Raw genomic sequence first — 20,955 nt, forward strand, 5'->3', positions numbered from 1 at the left:
ATCCCTTGTTTCCCATTCCCCTTGGATCTGGTGAACCAGAAAGTCTGAGTCTCCTAAGACCAAGACTTCCTGGACACCCATGTCTGCGGCCAACCTCAAACCCAAAATACATGCCTCGTACTCAGCCATGTTGTTAGTACAATAGAAATGAAGCTAAGCCGTAACATAGTAGTGATGCCCTGTTTTAGAAATAAGTACAGCCCCTATCCCGATGCCTTTCATGTTAGCAGCTCCATCAAAGAAAAGTTTCCAACTTGGCTCTCCAACTGGTTCCAACTCATCAATGTGCATTACCTCTTCATCAGGGAAGTAAGTCTTCAGAGGCTCATATTCTTCATCCACTGGGTTCTTAGCCAAATGGTCGGCCAACGCCTGGGCTTTCATCGCAGTCTGGGTCACATAGATGATGTCAAATTCCGTGAGCAAAATATGCTACTTTGCGAGCCTCCATGTGGGCATAGGATTCAGAAAGATATACTTTAATGGATCCAAACGGGAGATGGTAAGTGGTGTAAGATGACAAATAGTTCTTCAACTTCTGTGCCACCCAAGTTAGGGCGCAACATGTCCTCTCAAGGTAGAGTGTACTTAACCTCATAAGACGTGAACTTCTTGCTGAGATAATAGATGGCCTGCTCCTTCCTGCCGGTGATGTCATGCTGACCTAATACACAACCAAAGGAATTGTCCAGGACCGTCAAATACAGAATCAAAGGTCTCCCCAGTTCCGGTGGCACCAACACAGGTGGGTTTGACAAGTACCCTTTTATCTTATCAAATGCTTCTTGACACTCATCTGTCCACTTGACCGCAGCGTCTTTCTTCAACAGTTTGAAGATAGGCTCACAAGTTGTCGTAAGCTGAGCAATAAACCTGCTGATGTATTCAATCTCCCCAATAGACTCATCACCTCAGTCTTGTTCCTTGGGGGTGGCAACTCTTGGATAGCTTTGTCTCTAACGGGTCTAATTCAATACCTCGACGGCTGACTATGAATCCCAACAATTTTCCAGATGGCACACCAAATGCACATTTTGCAGGATTGAGCTTAAGATTGTACCTGCGAAGCCTTTGGAGAAATTTACTCAAATCTCTGACATGATCAGACTGCTTTCTAGACTTTATGATTACATCATCCACGTAAACTTCGATCTCTCTGTGTATCATGTCATGGAATATGGTTGTCATTGCCCTCATGTAAGTTGCCCCAGCATTTTTAAACCAAAAGGAATGACCCTGTAGTAGTATGTTCCCCACGGTTTGATGAATGCCATCTTCTCTACATCTTACTCATCCATTAGGATCTGATGATAGCCCACATAGCAATCCACAAAAGACCCAATCTCGTGTTTGGCACAATTATCAATCAAAATGTGGATATTTGGCAGTGGAAAATTGTCCTCGGGACTCGCCTTGTTGAGATCACGGTAATCAACACATACCCTGGTCTTGCCATCCTTCTTTGGCACAGGTACTATATTGGCTAACCAAGTGGGATACCAAGTGACCCGAATAACTTTTTCATCGAACTGCTTGGTGACCTCTTCTTTGATCTTCACACTCACATCAGTTTTAAATTTCCTCAGCTTCTGCTTGACAGGAGGGAACGCTGGGTCAGTGGGCAATTTGTGAACCACCAAGTCAGTGCTTAAACCCGGCATGTCGTCATATGACCATGCAAAGACATCTTTGTACTCAAGTAGCGCTTTAATTATCTCCCCCCTGAGTTGAGGTTCAAGATGGACACTTATCTTAGTTTCTCTGATATTATCTGGGTCCCCTAAATTGATTGCTTCTGTATCACTCAGGTTAGGTTTGGATTTTTCTTCAAAATGGCTTAATTCTTTACTAATATCTTCAAAGGCCTCATCCTCATCATATTCCGATTCATCATCACACTCTATTTCTTGAATTACTATTTCAGAATTAGATTGGCTTTTAAGATTGGGCGAAAGATTCCTCATGCATGTCATGTTATTGAAACCAGCATAAAAAGAATTGTACAAGGAAGAAAAAAAAAACAAAAATAAAACTGTCAGGAATGAAGAAAAAGGGAAATTGCATTTCATTAAAATTAAAAGATAACAAGGTTTATACATCCAAACGGACAGAACATAGAATCTGAATTACAACCCTGGAATAATCCAGATAAACTGAAAGAAAATCAAAGCAAACTACCAAAACTCCTTCCTGGTGGGGAGAGGAGTAGCTTCCCAATTGTTAATATTTGCAGTGAGCCCAACAAATTGCACATCCGCCTTGCTAGAACCCTCTCCAGCTTCCACCATGTTCACCTCGTCGAATAACTTCTCAAACCTCTCAAGCAACTCCTTATCAGGACCGACCACAGAACTGGGAACTGTTGTTACTAGGTGTTTCTTGGTGCCAGGCCTGACAAATGATCTGGAGAGTCGTGGGATGGGCTTTGGTAGGACCCAGGCCCTTTGTTTCAACTTTCTAGCTCTTTTCACGTCTACAACTATGGTCTTGAACCCCAAACCTAATGTATCCATGTTTTTGGGAGGATACACCGGTTGTACGATACCTTGCAGAGATGCACCCAAACCCTTGCCCGGTACAAAACCATTTTTCAAAATTTTAACGGCTACCATGACTGATGCAGCAGCTACCCTCAGAGTTGGAACACACTTCCCTTTTGGAATTTTCTCTACCGATACCGTGTCAAAAACCTGATAAACCCATGGCCCCTTGTCGTCTTCAAATTCTATGAACAGAACAATGGCGTCACTGGGAACACACAAATTATCTTTGCGTTCACAACAATTTCCTGTCTATCCCATTCAAACTTGACCATTTGATGCATAGTAGATGGGATTGCTTTGGCAGCATGAATCCAGGGTCGACCCAACAACAGATTGTAAGAAACAGCCACATCGAGCACCTGGAATTCCATGATAAACTCAATTGGCCCTATTGTAAGCTCAAGCACTATGTCCCCGACTGAATCTTTCCCCCCACCGTCGAATCCCCGAACGTAGATACTATTCTTGTGAATTCTTTCATCATCCACCTTTAACTTGTTCAGAGTGGAGAGAGGGAAAATGTTCGCACTAGAACCATTGTCAACCAGTACCCGAGTAACCACGGAATCTTCACATTTCACCGTAAGATAAAGGGCCCTATTGTGCTCAGTACCCTCAACAGGCAACTCATCATCAGAAAAAGTGACTCTGTTTACCTCAAATATCTTGTTAGCTATCTTTTCCAAGTGGTTTACTGAGATTTTGTCAGGAACGTGGGTCTCATTCAAGATCTTCATCAAAGCTCGACGGTGCTTGTCTGAATGGATCAATAATGACAATAGTGAGATCTGAGCCGGTGTCTTCCTCAATTGCTCCATAATGGAATAATCATGCACTTTCATTTTTCTCAAGAATTCCTCTACTTCTTCCTCGGTCAGAACTTTCTTCACTAGCACCGGGTTGTCTTTGGAGATCTTAGCTTTTCTCAACTTTTCGGGGGCAAAGCATCTCCCCGATCGAGCCAAACCATGGGTTTCACAAACATCTTCTTTAACCTCTTTCTCCTTGTAAGTCACTGTCACTTGTTCATAATTCCACAGGACCGCCTTGCTGTTGACTATCGGTAATTGAGTTACCGGTTCGATAATGACAGGATCTATGCGGACACCCTCCACAATTACAACAGGCTTGTTCGCCATTCCTGGCATAACCACTTTCGCTCTTTCATGTTTTCCTGCAACATCACTTGAGGACCCCTTCTTGACCACCACAGATGGTTCACTATTTGCCCCGTTCAACTTGATCATATACTTCTCACTTGTTTATTTTTCAAACGGCATGGCTTCACTGGACCGAATTATCATGACAGTTTGCGAAGGCTTCTTAGGATCCCCTCCATTATGCACTATCTCAATCATATTTGTCTCAAGATGGGCTGGCAATGGGTTCTGGTTGATATTAGGTGCCTCCGGAGCTTGGACCTCAATCCGATTAGTATCAATGAGTTCCTGAATAGCTATTTTCATTTGCCAGCATTTCTTTGTGTCATGCCCCGGAACACAAAACAATATTCGCAACTCACAGAGTGATCAAGATTCCTTGGGGGAGGGTTTGGCAGTGTTGGCTCGATCGGACTCAGCATACCCAATTATCATAACCTGTGGAACAAACTGGTATAGGATTCTCCTAATGGAGTGAAGGTTTTCTTCTTCTGCAACATATCATTCTTAAATGCTTGCTTGGGCCGGAAACATGATCTAGGAGGGTTTCGGTAGGCTCTTGGGGGTGGATAGGCATTTTGTGGAGCTGGTTATGTATTTTGTGGGACTAGCGCACACCATTGTGCGTGGGCCGGAGGTTGGATATATGTTTGGGCATGGTGGACAGAAAAATGGGAGTTTGGTGGTGGGTAGTAGTGTTGGGGTGGATTATATGAGGTATGGGGAGGTGGGGACGAGGTTGATGATAATGGTGAGGTGGACCCCTATGCCCGAACCAAGCTCCTGATTCAACTGTTGCGACATCCTCTTTCTTCTTTTTTCCAATTACTCCCCCAGTTCCACTTTGAATGGCCTGGGTGGTTGCATTGATCCCCGAATAGCTCATGATTTTGTTTGTCTTAAGCCCTTCTTCTACCATACCGCCCATTTTTACCACTTCATTGAAGGACTTGCCTATAGCTGATACTAGATGTCCGTAATAAGTGGGCTCTAAAGCCTGCAGAAAATAATCTACCATTTCACTTTCTTTCATTGGAGGGTCAACCCTTGCTACCTGTTCTCTCCAACTAAAACCATACTCCCTGAAACTCTCATTATGCTTTTTCTCAAGTTTCTTCAAAGACAGACGATATGGAATAATTTCGAGATTGTACTGGAAGTGACAAGCAAATGCCTGGGCTAGATCATCCCATGTGTACCATCTTCCGTGATCCTGCCGAGTGTACCACTCCAACGCTGAACCACTTAGACTTTAACTGAAATATGCCATTAGCAATTCATCTTTCCCTACAGCTCCCCTCATTTTGCTACAAAACCCTCTCAAGTGCGCTACTTGATCACCGTGCCCATCGTACAAATCAAACTTAGGCATCTTAAACCCTGCCGGTAATTGCACATCTGGAAACAGACATAGGTCTTTGTAAGCCATAATTACTTGACCTCCCAACCCTCGCATGTCTCTGAATGACTGTTCCAGGCTTTTAACTTTTCTGAACATCTCCTCTTGTTCGGGATTTTTAGATGGTTTTTCGATTTCCGCGGGGAGGTCGAAATGAGGAGTGTAGGAATAGGGTTCGGGAGCCTTGAAAGTGGGCTCCGGGGGGGTAATACTGGTTGTCGTGAGTCTGGAACAGAGGCTCACTGGATGATCAGTATAATGCAGCAGGTGGGGGTGCCACAAAAACAAAAGTGACTGGTGGAGGAGGGTACGAGACTTGTTTGGGTGGTAGAGCTTGTGATGTATGGGAGGTGGTGTCATGGCATTGTTGGTATAGGGGAAAGGCCGGAGATGAGTTCACAGTGGGAGGTTCCTGGGGCTGAGCCAATGGCGGGATAAAAGCAGGGTCAGCGGGGTAAGTTGGTGGTGGTTGCCCTTTTGCCCAGGCCTGGTACATTTCAGCCATCTGCTGCTTCAACTTATACATCTCTTCTTTCATCGAATTAACGTCCAACTCTTCCACCTCTCTTGAGGGATCGATAACACTTGCATCAAGTTCCTGATTGGCCATGATCAATCTATTTTTTGAACGGGTGTTGTATGGGTGAGTTTCCAGAATGCCACATAAACTAACCACCTACCTGTTAATTGACGACAACAACAAACTAGTTAGCGATCAGGGTGTAACAGATAGACAACCGCACATTTGGGAAATGAATGCACCTAAGCAGTTAACCGTTTCTATTATGCATTTGATCGGTTGCTTGCGTCATCCCGGCCTTTCCTTATTTCTATTTACGACTTCCCTTTTTCTCTCTTTTGTTTTGTTTCTTTTTATCCTTGCCTTTGCTCTTTCTTTGTTTTTACTCTCTCATACTTCTCTCTCTTGTTTTGACATTGCTCTTTTCCCACAGTTTCTTATTTTCTTTCTCTTTTCTTTTCTTTTTGTCTCTTGCTTTTCTCTCTTTTTCTTTTCCTCTTTTTTTATCACTCTTCTTTTCTTTCTTTTGGTTATGGTCGAATCCTATGGAGATTGCCTACGCATCATGACCCCGCATGAATCAGACCGAGCGTAGTTCTGGAGAATAAGTGTAAATATAAAATATTTTGGTATTTTCAAATTTTCATAAAAAAAGAAAATGCTTTGATTACAACGACTCAAAAACTAACAAACTAAAAAATCACAGTTTCATGACCCTCGTTTAATTAATTTTGTTTAATCCTTAGAATTCGAGGGGCGCCATTTAGCGAATTTTCATGGCCCTCGCAAAGTTGCTAACACGCAGTTGTTTTAGGCGCCTTATTTTAATAACTTACCTCCCTAAACTCGGGTCCGCATTTATGTGACCCAAATCCAAATCTCAACAATGTTAGATAAAATATGTCATGGACCGCGGGTGCATTTATGTGACGTGGTTCAAGACGTGTGTTTGATGACGTTGAATTTTTTTCCTAAAAATTAATTAATTAAAGCGGTTAAAGTTAAAATTGAACCATAGGTTTAAACATGTTCTAAAATCAGATAATAGGCCAATTATAACAGTTCAGCGACCGTGCTAGAATCACGAAACTCGGGAATGCCTAATACCTTCTCCCGGGTTAACATAATTCCTTACCCAGATTTCTGTGTTCGCGGACTGTAATACAGAGTCAATCTTTTCCTCGATTAGGGATTTGAACCGGTGACTTGGGACACCATTAAATTATCCCAAGTGGCGACTCTGAATTTGAATTGAAATAAATCTCTTTCCGATTGTCCTTTAATTGGAAAAACTTCCTTATACTCCTTTACGGGAGTGTTAGAAAAATGAGGTGTGACAGCTCTGGCGACTCCGCTGGGGATCGAACCCAGAATCTCTAGTTCAGGGTTCAGAATTCGAGCTTAGATGAATTGTTATATTTGGATTTATCTATTATTTGATTTTATTACATGTTTGGGTTTAATGTGCTAAATGATGCTTTTACCACTTTAATATTATCTGAATTGTATATAAACTGCTACGAAACCCTTCTCTTCTCATCTTCGGGGATGTACTCGCTGGTCGAGACTCCCTATTCTGTTAGTGTCATACCTTGAAATAAGAAAGAGGCTCGGATAAGTTACTAAGCCGGATGACCTTTTGGTTCCCGGTACGTAGCCCCCTCCTCGGCTCGAGTTGTCCACTCGGGTACACAGTCTAGAATAAATACCCAGGTTTCAAAACTAGAATAACTCAGCCTCATGCCGGATCCCTAGTAGGAACATTTGTTTTCATCATGTGCATTTAACTTTGGAGACTCAACACAGGGGTTGGGTCTGTCTAGGACATGTGTAACCGAAATGAAAAGACCATTCTGATGCATCTTACTTGCTACTTGTGCATTCATTTGCTTCAGATTTGCATGTTGACCGGCTTGTAGGGAAAATTTAGAGAGATTTAATAAGAAGGCTGAGAGGTATAATTGCCTATTTTGAAAAACCGATGTCCCAAAATATACCGAAACTCTGCCGAAATTTTGAAAAAAAAAGAATTTTTTTTTGTGTTTTTCGAAATTATATACATACAAAGGAAGATTAACTAGAGTGATTAGAAAGCTATTGAAATTACAATGCAACTAAAAGCGCGAATAATGTCCTGTGATCTAATGTAATACTATAAACGAGTCGAGTACTACACAATTATATCAATATTAAATTTCTGCAGAAAGCTTAGGTTGAAATCTTATCAAATGTCCTGTTTTTCCAAGGGTAGAATATGGCACAACCATTGAGTTCCCGATATTCTATTTTTTTATGGGCTAAAAAAAAGTGACACGCCTTCACACGTGTATTATGATATCTGAATCATTTTAAATCTTGAAGTTCTGCCTTTGAATTATTAATCGTATGGGCTAATAGTTGATTTGTTTTTGTACCTGCCTGTTTATTCGGCCCAAATTTTTGGATTACATTGTTTAGTTTGTTAAACATACATTGATTTGTGATGATACTTTTACAAAGTTCATTACGTTAAATAGTACTATTCAAACAAGATGTTAGTTTATATATTTTTTCCACTTCTTTTAGTTATCTGATTTGTATGTTTTTTCGTTTACAGACTTCGTTCGTAATGCTACTATCAGAGGAGATGCTTTTGGCAAAGAAAAGGCAACACAACCTTTAACAGACATAACAAAACGTCAAAATTCCACACGATTTTATTATACACCTTTAAACAGTTGTGGACATGCTTCATCGTCTCAATCTTAGACACAATATCCAAATTTACCTCAAGAGAAACATTTGCAATTTGGTTTGTCAACTTCAAATGTGCAGAGAAATTATCTTCTACCGGATTTAAATGAGCTACCCCAACTGCAAGGTTCTTATTATAAATAAATTTATTTATATAACATAAGTCATTTATATATACTAACAACATTTTATTATAATTTATTATTAGAACTTGAGGATGAAAATATTAATGGTGATGTATCAGGTATGTTTTTAATGAATAAAAGTTTTAGCTATCAAATTATACAAATAAACTATATTTATAAATAATAAAAATAATGGTACCTTGATTAAATACTTAACGTAATGGTACGTGAAAACAATCACAGAAAATAATGATGCAACTGAAGATGAAGACGAGTATGAAGGTATGTCCATCTTAACACAAACAATGATTCATACATGTCCACGTTTTTCAATTTATATGGCTAATTTAATATGATTTTAATATTATACTATTTAGAGGCTGGCGTCGGATATGCAATTATTGACAATGAAGGTATCAATATTTTATTATTGTTATATGTATATATAATAAGTAGGCATGCCATAACATAAAACCTTGACATTAATCTTACATTTGCTTCTTTTATCCATAAATTACTGGGATATAGGCGATCCTACATATGAATGTGAACATTGTGGTGCTTACTTCTGGTATGAAGAAAGAATAAACAAGAAAGTCAAAGCTAAAAAACCAGAGTTCTCTTTGTGTTGTAATCATGGAAAGATACACCTACCACATCCAAAAGAACCTCCCACAATTTTAAAACACTTATTATTCGGATCAGGTAACAAGAAAATCTATTTTACCATACTTAAATAATTTCTTCAATATATGAATATTTTGATTCACCACCAAATATTTTTATGCAGGTCCAAAAAGTAATCATTTCAGAGATAATATTAGAAGTTATAACTCAATATTTTCATTTACATCAATGGGAGGAAAAGTTGATCCTTCTGTCAATCAAACAAAGGGGCCAAGAACATTCAAACTATCTGGACAAAACTATCATCAAATCGGAAGTTTGTTGCCTCCCGAAGGATCCACCCCCAAGTTTGCACAATTATATATATACGACACAGAAAACGAAGTGCAGAATAGAATTCATGCACTGGGGTTAGTATTCAGTTATTCTTATTTTAAATATGCATGAATATTCTAACAAAAACAAACTTAGATCAATTTTACTATACCTATATTTATGCAGTCGTGGTCAAAGCGTAAACCAACTTCATGCTGAAATTGTTCAAGATATGAAATAAATGCTTGATGAAAAGAATGTTTTCACAAAGTCATTTAGAATGGTCAGAGACAAATTTCAAGAAAATACTCACTCCAATTTTAGGCTCAGATTGATAGGGAAATGGAACTATGATGGAAGAAGATACAATTTACCAACGGTTTCAGAGGTAGCTGCTTTGGTGGTTGGAGATTTTGATGTGTCTAGATGTGACCGAGACATCATTGTTGAAACCCAATCTGGACAAACACAAAGGATAAATGAGTTGAATGCCACCTATTTAGGACTTCAGTATCCTTTATTGTTTCTATTTGGTGAAGATGGTTATCGGGAAGACATTCCTTTAAATGGAAATGATGAATCAAGTGGAGCAAGGAATTTTGTTAGCATCCGTGAATATTTCGCATACAAAATTCAAGAAAGGAATGGTGAAGTACCAACAATTGTGAACTCAAGAAGATTATTTCAACAATTCTTGGTCGATGGATTTACAATGGTTGAATCGTCTAGGTTGAAGTATATCAGAACTCATCAAAGACAATTGCGAGCACATATGTATAAAGGATTAGAAGATGCAGTTTTACATGGAGAGATAAATCCTTCTTCTCAAGGTAAAAAGGTAATTCTTTCATCCAACTTCACAAGGAGTGCAAGATATGTGATTCAAAATTATCAAGATGCTATGACAATCCGCAAGTGGGTTGGATATCCAAATCTCTTCATTACATTTACTTGCAACCCAAGTGGCCTGAGATTAGTAGATTTGTAAAGAGTAGGGGCTTGCAACCAGAAGATCGCCCAGACATTTTATTTAGGGTGATCAAAATCAAATTGGATCGTTTAATAAAGGATTTGTAATAGAAACAATTTTTTGGAGCAGTTAAATCAAGTATATAATTAATCTTTTATAATAAATTATTATCAGTTTATAATCTAATTTAATAAAGCATTTTTTTACATATGAATTTCAACTATTTACCCTAATTGTAAATTATTATTATTTTGCAGTGATATATACTATAGAATTCCAAAAGCGAGGGTTGCCTCATGCACACATATTGCTCTTTCTTCATAATAAATATCCAAATGTTGGAGACATAGATCAAATAATTTCACAGAAATACCAGATGAATTGGTCGATCCGTATTATTATAAGGCCGTGAATAATTTTATGATGCATGGCCGATACTAGATGTCCGTAATAAGTGGGCTCTAAAGCCTGCAGAAAATAATCTACCATTTCACTTTCTTTCATTGGAGGGTCAACCCTTGCTACCTGTTCTCTCCACCTAAAACCATACTCCCTGAAACTCTCATTATGCTTTTTCTCAAGTTTCTTCAAAGACAGACGATCTGGAATAATTTCGAGATTGTACTGGAAGTGACAATCAAATGCCTGGGCTAGATCATCCCATGTGTACCATCTTCCGTGATCCTGCCGAGTGTACCACTCCAACGCTGAACCACTTAGAATTTAGCTGAAATATGCCATTAGCAATTCATCTTTCCCTCCATCTCCCCTCATTTTGCTACAAAACCCTCTCAAGTGCGCTACTGGATCACCGTGCCCATCGTACAAATCAAACTTAGGCATCTTAAACCCTGCCGGTAATTGCACATCTGAAAACAGACATAGGTCTTTGTAAGCCATAATTACTTGACCTCCCAACCCTCGCATGTCTCTGAATGACTGTTCCAGGCTTTTAACTTTTCTGAACATCTCCTCCTGTTCGGGATTTTTAGATGGTTTTTCGGTTTCCGCGAGGAGGTCGAAATGAGGAGTGTAGGAATAGGGTTCGGGAGCCTTGAAAGTGGGCTCCAGGGGGTAATACTGGTTTTCGTGAGTTTGGAACAGAGGCTCACTGGACGATCAGTATAATGCAGCAGGTGGGGGTGCCACAAAAACAGAAGTGACTGGTGGAGGAGGGTACAAGACTTGTTTGGGTGGTGGAGCTTGTGATGTATGGGAGGTGGTGTCATGGCATTGTTGGTATAGGGGAAAGGCCGGAGATGAGTTCACAGTGGGAGGTTCCTGGGGCTGAGCCAATGGCGGGATAAAAGCAGGGTCAGCGGGGTAAGCTGGTGGTGGTTGCCCTTTTGCCCAGGCCTGGTACATTTCAGTCATCTGCTGCTTCAACTTATACATCTCTTCTTTCATCGAATTAACGTCCAACTCTTCCACCTCTCTTGAGGGATCGATAACACTTGCATCAAGTTCCTGATTGGCCATGATCAATCTATTTTTTGAACGGGTGTTGTATGGGTGAGTTTCTAGAATGCCACATAAACTAACCACCTACCTGTTAATTGTCGACAACAACAAACTGGTTAGCGATCAGGGTGTAACACATAGACAACCGCACATTTGGAAAATGAATGCACCTAAACAGTTAACCGTTTCTATTATGCATTTGATCAGTTGCTTGCGTCATCCCGGCCTTTCCTTATTTCTATTTACGACTTCCGTTTTTCTCTTTTTTTTGTTTCTTTTTATCCTTGCCTTTGCTCTTTCTTTGTTTTTACTCTCTCATACTTATCTCTCTTGTTTTGCCATTGCTCTTTTCCCACAGTTTCTTATTTTCTTTCTCTTTTCTTTTCTTTTTGTCTCTTGCTTTTCTCTCTTTTTCTTTTCCTCTTTTTTTATCACTCTTCTTTTCTTTCTTTTGGTTATGGTCGAATCCTATGGAGATTGCCTACGCATCATGACCCCGCATGAATCAGACCGAGCGTAGTTCTGGAGAATAAGTGTAAATATAAAATATTTTGGTATTTTCAAATTTTCATAAAAAAAGAAAATGCTTTGATTACAACGACTCAAAAACTAACAGACTAAAAAATCACAGTTTCATGACCCTCGTTTAATTAGTTTTGTTTAATCCTTAGAATTCGAGGGGCGCCATTTAGCGAATTTTCATGGCCCTCGCAAAGTTGCTAATACGCAGTTGTTTTAGGCGCCTTATTTTAATAACTTACCTCCCTAAACTTGGGTCCGCATTTATGTGACCCAAATCCAAATCTCAACAATGTTAGATAAAATATGTCGTGGACCGCGGGTGCATTTATGTGACGTGGTTCAAGATATGTTTTTGATGACGTTGAATTTTTTTCCTAAAAATTAATTAAATAAAGCGGTTAAAGTTAAAATTGAACCATAGGTTTAAACATGTTCTAAAATCAGATAATAGGCCAATTATAACAGTTCAGCGACCGTGCTAGAACCACGGAACTCGGGAATGCCTAATACCTTCTCCCGGGTTAACATAATTCCTTACCTAGATTTCTGTGTTCGCGGACTGTAATACAGAGTCAATCTTTTCCTCGATTAGGGATTTGGACCGGTGACTTGGGACACCATTAAATTATCCCAAGTGGCGATTCTGAATTTGAATTGAAATAAATCTCGTTCTGATTGTCCTTTAGTTTGAAAAACTTCCTTGTACTCCTTTACGGGAGTGTTAGAAAAATGAGGTGTGACAGCTCTGGCGACTCCGCTGGGGATCGAACCCAGAATCTCTAGTTCAGGGTTCAGAATTCGAGCTTAGATGAATTGTTATATTTGGCTTTATCTATTATTTGATTTTATTACATGTTTGGGTTTAATGTGCTAAATGATGCTTTTACCACTTTGATATTATCTGAATTGTATATAAACTGCTACGAAACCCTTCTCTTCTCATCTTCGGGGATGTTCTCGCTGGTCGAGACTCCCTATTCTGTTAGTGTCATAACTTGAAATAAGAAAGAGATTCGGATAAGTTACTAAGCCAGATGGCCTTTTGGTTCCCGGTACGTAGCCCCCTCCTCGGCTCGAGTTGTCCACTCGGGTACACAGTGTAGAATAAATACCCAGGTTTCGAACCTAGAATAACTCAGCCTCATGCCGGATCCCTAGTAGGAACGTTTGTTTGCATCATGTGCATTTAACTTTGGAGACTCAACACAGGGGTTGGGTCTGTCTAGGACATGTGTACCCGAAATGAAAAGACCATTCTGATGCATCTTACTTGCTACTTGTGCATTCATTTGCTTCAGATTTGCATGTTGACCGGCTTGTAGGGAAAATTTAGAGAGAGTTAATAAGAAGGCTGAGAGGTATAATTGCTTATTTTGAAAAACCGATGTCCCAAAATATACCGAAACTCTGCCGAAATTTTGAAAAAAAAAGAATTTGTTTTTGTGTTTTTCGAAATTATATACATACAAAGGAAGATTAGCTAGAGTGATTAGAAAGCTATTGAAATTACAATGCAACTAAAAGCGCGAATAATGTCCTGTGATCTAATGTAATACTATAAACAAGTCGAGTACTACACAATTATATCAATATTAAATTTCTGCCGAAAGCTTAGGTTGAAATCATATCAAATGTCCTGTTTCTCCAAGGGTAGAATATGGCACAACCATTGAGTTCCCGATATTCTATTTTTTTATGGGCTAAAAAAAAGTGACACGCCTTCACACGTGTATTATGATATCTGAATCATTTTAAATCTTGAAGTTCTGCCTTTGAATTATTAATCGTATGTGCTAATAGTTGATTTGTCTTTGTACCTGCATGTTTATTCTGCCCAAATTTTTGGATTACATTGTTTAGTTTGTTATACATACATTGATTTGTGATGATACTTTTACAAAGTTCATTACGTTAAATAGTACTATTCAAACAAGATATTAGTTTATATATTTTTTCCACTTCTTTTAGTTATCTGATTTGTATGTTTTTTCGTTTACAGACTTCGTTCGTAATGCTACTATCAGAGGAGATGCTTTTGGCAAAGAAAAGGCAACACAACCTTTAACAGACATAACAAAACGTCAAAATTCCACACGATTTCATTATACACCTTTAAAAAGTTGTGGACATGCTTCATCGTCTCAATCTTAGACACAATATCCAAATTTACCTCAAGAGAAACATTTCCAATTTGGTTTGTCAACTTCAAATGTGCAGAGAAATTATCTTCTACCGGATTTAAATGAGCTACCCCAACTGCAAGGTTCTTATTATAAATAAATTTATTTATATAACATAAGTCATTTATATATACTAACAACATTTTATTATAATTTATTATTAGAACTTGAGGATGACAATATTGATGGTGATGTATCAGGTATGTTTTTAATGAATAAAAGTTTTAGCTATCAAATTATACAAATAAACTACATTTATAAATAATAAAAATAATGGTAGCTTGATTAAATACTTAACGTAATGGTACGTGAAAACAATCACAGAAAATAATGATGCAACTGAAGATGAAGACGAGTATGAAGGTATGTCCATCTTAACACAAACAATGATTCATACATGTCCACGTTTTTCAATTTATATGGCTAATTTAATATGATTTTAATATTATACTATTTAGAGGCTGGCGTCAGATATGCAATTATTGACAATGAAGGTATCAATATTTTATTATTGTTATATGTATATATAATAAGTAGGCATGCCATAACATAAAACCTTGACATTAATCTTACATTTGCTTCTTTTATTCATAAATTACTGGGATATAGGCGATCCTACATATGAATGTGAACATTGTGGTGCTTACTTCTGGTATGAAAAAAGAATAAACAAGAAAGTCAAAGCTAAAAAACCAGAGTTCTCTTTGTGTTGTAATCATGGAAAGATACACCTACCACATCCAAAAGAACCCCCCACAATTTTAAAACACTTATTATTCGGATCAGGTAACAAGAAAATCTATTTTACCATACTTAAATAATTTCTTCAATATATGAATATTTTGATTCACCACCAAATATTTTTATGCAGGTCCAAAAAGTAATCATTTCAGAGATAATAGTAGAAGTTATAACTCAATATTTTCATTTACATCAATGGGAGGAAAAGTTGATCCTTCTATCAATCAAACAAAGGGGCCAAGAACATTCAAACTATCTGGACAAAACTATCATCAAATCGGAAGTTTGTTGCCTCCCGAAGGATCCACCCCCAAGTTTGCACAATTATATATATACGACACAGAAAACGAAGTGCAGAATAGAATTCATGCACTGGGGTTAGTATTCAATAATTCTTATTTTAAATATGCATGAATATTCTAACAAAAACAAACTTAGATCAATTTTACTAAACCTATATTTATGCAGTCGTGGTCAAAGCGTAAACCAACTTCATGCTGAAATTGTTCAAGATATGAAATAAATGCTTGATGAAAAGAATGTTTTCACAAAGTCATTTAGAATGGTCAGAGACAAATTTCAAAAAGATACTCACTCCAATTTTAGGCTCAGATTGATAGGGAAATGGAACTATGATGGAAGAAGATACAATTTACCAACGGTTTCAGAGGTAGCTGCTTTGGTGGTTGGAGATTTTGATGTGTCTAGATGTGACCGAGACATCATTGTTGAAACCCAATCTGGACAAATACAAAGGATAAATGAGTTGAATGCCACCTATTTAGGACTTCAGTATCCTTTATTGTTTCTATTTGGTGAAGATGGTTATCGGGAAGACATTCCTTTAAATGGAAATGATGAATCAAGTGGAGCAAGGAATTTTGTTAGCATCCGTGAATATTTCGCATACAAAATTCAAGAAAGTAATGGTGAAGTACCAACAATTGTGAACTCAAGAAGATTATTTCAACAATTCTTGGTCGATGGATTTACAATGGTTGAATCGTCTAGGTTGAAGTATATCAGAACTCATCAAAGACAATTGTGAGCACATATGTATAAAGGATTAGAAGATGCAGTTTTACATGGAGAGATAAATCCTTCTTCTCAAGGTAAAAGGGTAATTCTTTCATCCAGCTTCACAGGGAGTGCAAGATATGTGATTCAAAATTATCAAGATGCTATGACAATCCGCAAGTGGGTTGGATATCCAAATCTCTTCATTACATTTACTTGCAACCCAAGTGGCCTGAGATTAGTAGATTTGTAAAGAATAGGGGCTTGCAACCAGAAGATCGCCCAAACATTTTATTTAGGGTGATCAAAATCAAATTGGATCGTTTAATAAAGGATTTGAAAGAGAAACAATTTTTTGGAGCAGTTAAATCAAGTATATAATTAATCTTTTATAATAAATTATTATCAATTTATAATCTAATTTAATAAAGCATTTTTTTACATATGAATTTCTACTATTTACCCTAATTGTAAATTATTACTTTTTTGCAGTGATATATACTATAGAATTCCAAAAGCGAGGGTTGCCTCATGCACACATATTGCTCTTTCTTCATAATAAATATCCAAATGTTGGAGACATAGATCAAATAATTTCACAGAAATACCAGATGAATTGGTCGATCCGTATTATTATAAGGTCGTGAATAATTTTATGATGCATGGCCCGTGTGATTCTACTAGAAAATCATCTCCTTGCATGCGTAATGGTAGATGTACAAAATACTTTCTAAACAAGTTCGTAGAAAATACCACAATCGTTGAAGATGGATATCCTGTTTATAAAAGAAGGAACAATGGTAGAACTATCCAGAAAGAAGGTATTGAAGTGGATAATAGGTATGTGGTGCCACACAATAGATTTTTATTGTTGAAGTATGGTGCACATATAAATGTTGAATGGTGCAATCAATCTCGATCAATCAAGTACTTATTCAAGTACATTAATAAGGGTTATGATCATGTGGCAGCAGTTTTTTCTTAAAGTGTGCATGGGGAAGACTCATCCGTTGTTGATGAAATAAAAATGTATTATGATTGTCGATACATATTACCGTGTGAAGCTGCTTGGAGAATTTTTAAATTTCCAATTCACCATAGAGAACCTTCGGTAGAAAGACTTTCCTTTCATCTACCAAATGAACAAACAATTATTTTCTCTGATGATGATCCAATTGATGATGTTGCCAATAGACTAAGTGTAAAGGAATCACAATTTTTAAGCTGGTTTGAAGAAAATAAAATATATGAAGAAGCAAGAGAATTAACTTATGCAGAATTTCCTCTTAAGTTTGTGTGGAATAAAAAAGTAAAAAAGTGGGGAAAAAGAAGAAATTCTGCATTTTCAAAAGGGAGAATATTCTTTGTACTGCATGGAAGTGAAGAACAATATTACCTTCTAATGTTGTTGAATGTCATTAAAGGACCTAAGTGCTATGAGGATTTACACAAAATCAACAATCATGAACATCTAACTTTTAGAGATGCATGTTATGCACTGGGTTTATTAGATGATGATAAAGAATATGTGGATGTCATAAGGGAGGCAAGTAACTGGGGAATGCCATCATATCTTAGGCAGTTATTTGCTATGTTACTATTATCAAATTCAATGTCAAGACCAGAATGTGTTTGGGAGGCAACATGAATTTTATTATCTAATGATATCCTACACGAAGAAAGAAGAATATTAGATAATCCAGGTATACAATTCCACCTTCTATTTCAGATTTTAATATTATATATTTGTTAAAAAAAAATTACATTATTGTTGTATACAAATTAAATCTTAGTCTAATATACTATGCTAGATTTAGGTTTGCAAAGTATGAGTGTTTAATTATTAATATATTTTGTTGGCTACATACTCGATGTAGCCTTCCAATCAAGTAAAGTAACATTAATTTGCATTTACAATTTCTGATCAATTAATTAATTAATTATATATTTTTGTTATTTTAGAGGCTGAGCTAACAAACGATGAACTAAAGAATCATTGTCTACAAAAGTTGGAAAATTTGTTGAAAGGTTGCGGAAGAACATTACATGATTTTCTAACAATGCCAAGACCGGTTTTCAATGAAGAGGAAGTTGACAATACTAATAGACTCATTTGTGATAAATTGCGTTATAATAGGCGCTCTTTGTCTAAGGAACATGAAGAATTATTGGTTAAATTGACAGTGCAACAAAGGTTAGTTTATGACAGAATTATCACATCAGTGAATGAGGACAAAGGTAAATTCTTCTTCTTATATGGTCATGGAGGAACTGGAAAGACATTTATGTGGAGGACTTTGTCTTCAGCCATAAGATCTAAAGGAGACATTGTTTTAACAATTGCGTCCAGCGGAATTGCATCTCTTTTGTTACCAAGAGGTCGAACAACTCATTTGAGATTTGCAATCCCACTCAATGCAACTGAAGATTCAACATGTAATATAAAACAAGGTACTCCTTTATCAAAATTGATTGTCAAGACAAAGTTAATTATTTGGGATGAAGCACCAATGATGCATAAATATTGTTTTGAAGCTTTAGACAGAACTCTAAGAGATATTCTTAGATTTAAAGATGCATCCAATTTAGATCGACCATTTGGAGGAAAAACGGTTGTTCTTGGAGGTGACTTCAGACAAATCTTCCAGTCATTCCAAAAGGTACTAGACAAGATATTGTTAATGCTGCCCTTAATTCTTCATATTTGTGGAATCAATGTCATGTCTTAAAGCTAACAAAAAATATGAGGTTGGATGGAAATCAGGTGGATTCACATTTGAATGATCTAAGATAATTTTCTGATTGAATTTTAGCAATTGGTGACGGTATGATTGGAAATTCTGTTGAAGGTACAGAAAAAGTTCATATACCTGATGATCTTATCATAAATAATTGTGGAGATCCATTTTATGCGATTGTGGAAAGTACATATCCAGATTTTTTAAGTCATTGCAGTGATATAACATACCTACAACAAGAGGAATTCTTGCTCCCACTCTTGACATGGTTGAATCAATCAGCGAATACATGGTTTCACTAAACCAAAGTCAACCAAAAATATTTTTAAGTTCCGATACAATTTGCATGTTAGACAATGCTTTTACAGGTTTGGAACATGTACATACACCCGCATTCCTAAACACTATTAAGTGTTCTGAAATTCCAACTCATGTTATCACTTTGAAAGTGGGTGTCCCAGTGATGTTATTGAGAAATATAGACCAATCTTCAGGTCTGGACAAAAGGTGTTCATTTCGAGAATGTTGCTGACTCCATCTGATGCAAGAATACCTTTTAAGTTCCAGCGAAGGCAATTTCCAATAGTTGTATCTTTTGCAATGACTATTAACAAAAGTCAAGGACAATCTTTAACTCATGTTGGGTTATATTTGAAGAAACCAGTCTTCACACATGGACAGCTTTATGTTGCTCTATCACGGGTTACAAAAAGAAAGGGATTAAAGATTTTGGTTTATGACGATGATGGAGAAATTTCAAATGAAGCAACAAATATAATTTACAAAGAAGTTTTTCGTAATTTACTTGGAGAATGAAAGCAAATATGATCTGAAAGTTCATAACTTATTTGCTTCTCATGCTACTGTCTTTGCTAAACCATATTGGAAATAAGCTTCAGAAGCAATAGTTGACAACTTCAATTGGTATGCTTATCTGTCATCTCATCAACATTAATTGTTACTATTTTGAGTTTCTCTGAGCTAATAAATTCTTATGCTTTAAATATACTAACAAACAACTTACAAACATCTCTGACCTTTTACAATAGAGTTATCACAATGGATGTTGAGGTTTACAAAATAAAACTTGCTCCGCAACCGAAGGTGGAACAAAAGAAGACAAAGATTCTACTGGTAAAATTAATACTAAATAAACATCCGCTTGATTTTGGTTTAATCACACATTTGAATCTGATTAAAGATTTGTGAATTGATAGCTTATAGCTTTTACTTACTCATGCATTACAAATATGAATCATTTATTTCCTTTTTATTTATTTAAATGAAAGATCGTTCATTTCAACTAACACTATTCCTACCATATTTTCTGTTCTTCAAGCCTTTTATTTTAATTTTAGTCTCATTTCCTCTCTGTTATTTTTATTCCTACCATATTTTGTGAATCATTTATAATTTACGCCATTGTCTTGAAATTGTGATAGAAATAGTAGAGAAAACAAATTTTCTTTTGAACTGCTCATAAATTAAATTCGTCCAAATTATACTTGCATTAGAGTATTACTTGCTAAATGAAAATTTTAACTTCGTTCCTTTCGGTGAGTATTAAGTGTTGATTACTCTTTCTTTTATCAAGTTGTGTAAAGTCATAGTAATTCCTGTTCAGGGATGTCAAATATATGTTCATCTATGTTGTTTGGAGTTGCTTGCAGCACTTTCTTCCGATATTTCACTATATTTTCTATGGGAAAGGTTAGTACTTTCATATTTACTTGCTTACTCTTTCTTTCTTTCTTTTTCTAACTCCTTTTTGCATGTTTTTGTTTTGCATTTTGGTTTCTGCAATAAACCGTTGCAATAGGTAGTACTCGAGGATGACTATACTTTTACAACACCTTATTGCGGAAGTGATACTTTTGAAAGAAAAGTCGAGGTTACTACTTTTA

At 36.9% G+C, this 20,955-nt stretch overlaps 1 pseudogene; it reads left to right on the top strand.

Moving 5' to 3' along the window:
* The first annotated feature begins 9,663 nt into the window (after window positions 1-9,663).
* LOC104247997 (uncharacterized) lies at window positions 9,664-19,867 on the top strand (annotated as a pseudogene).
* The last annotated feature ends 1,088 nt before the right edge of the window (window positions 19,868-20,955 follow it).

This window comes from Nicotiana sylvestris, chromosome 8 (assembly GCF_000393655.2).
Source record: "Nicotiana sylvestris chromosome 8, ASM39365v2, whole genome shotgun sequence".
NCBI classification, from domain to species: domain Eukaryota; kingdom Viridiplantae; phylum Streptophyta; class Magnoliopsida; order Solanales; family Solanaceae; genus Nicotiana; species Nicotiana sylvestris.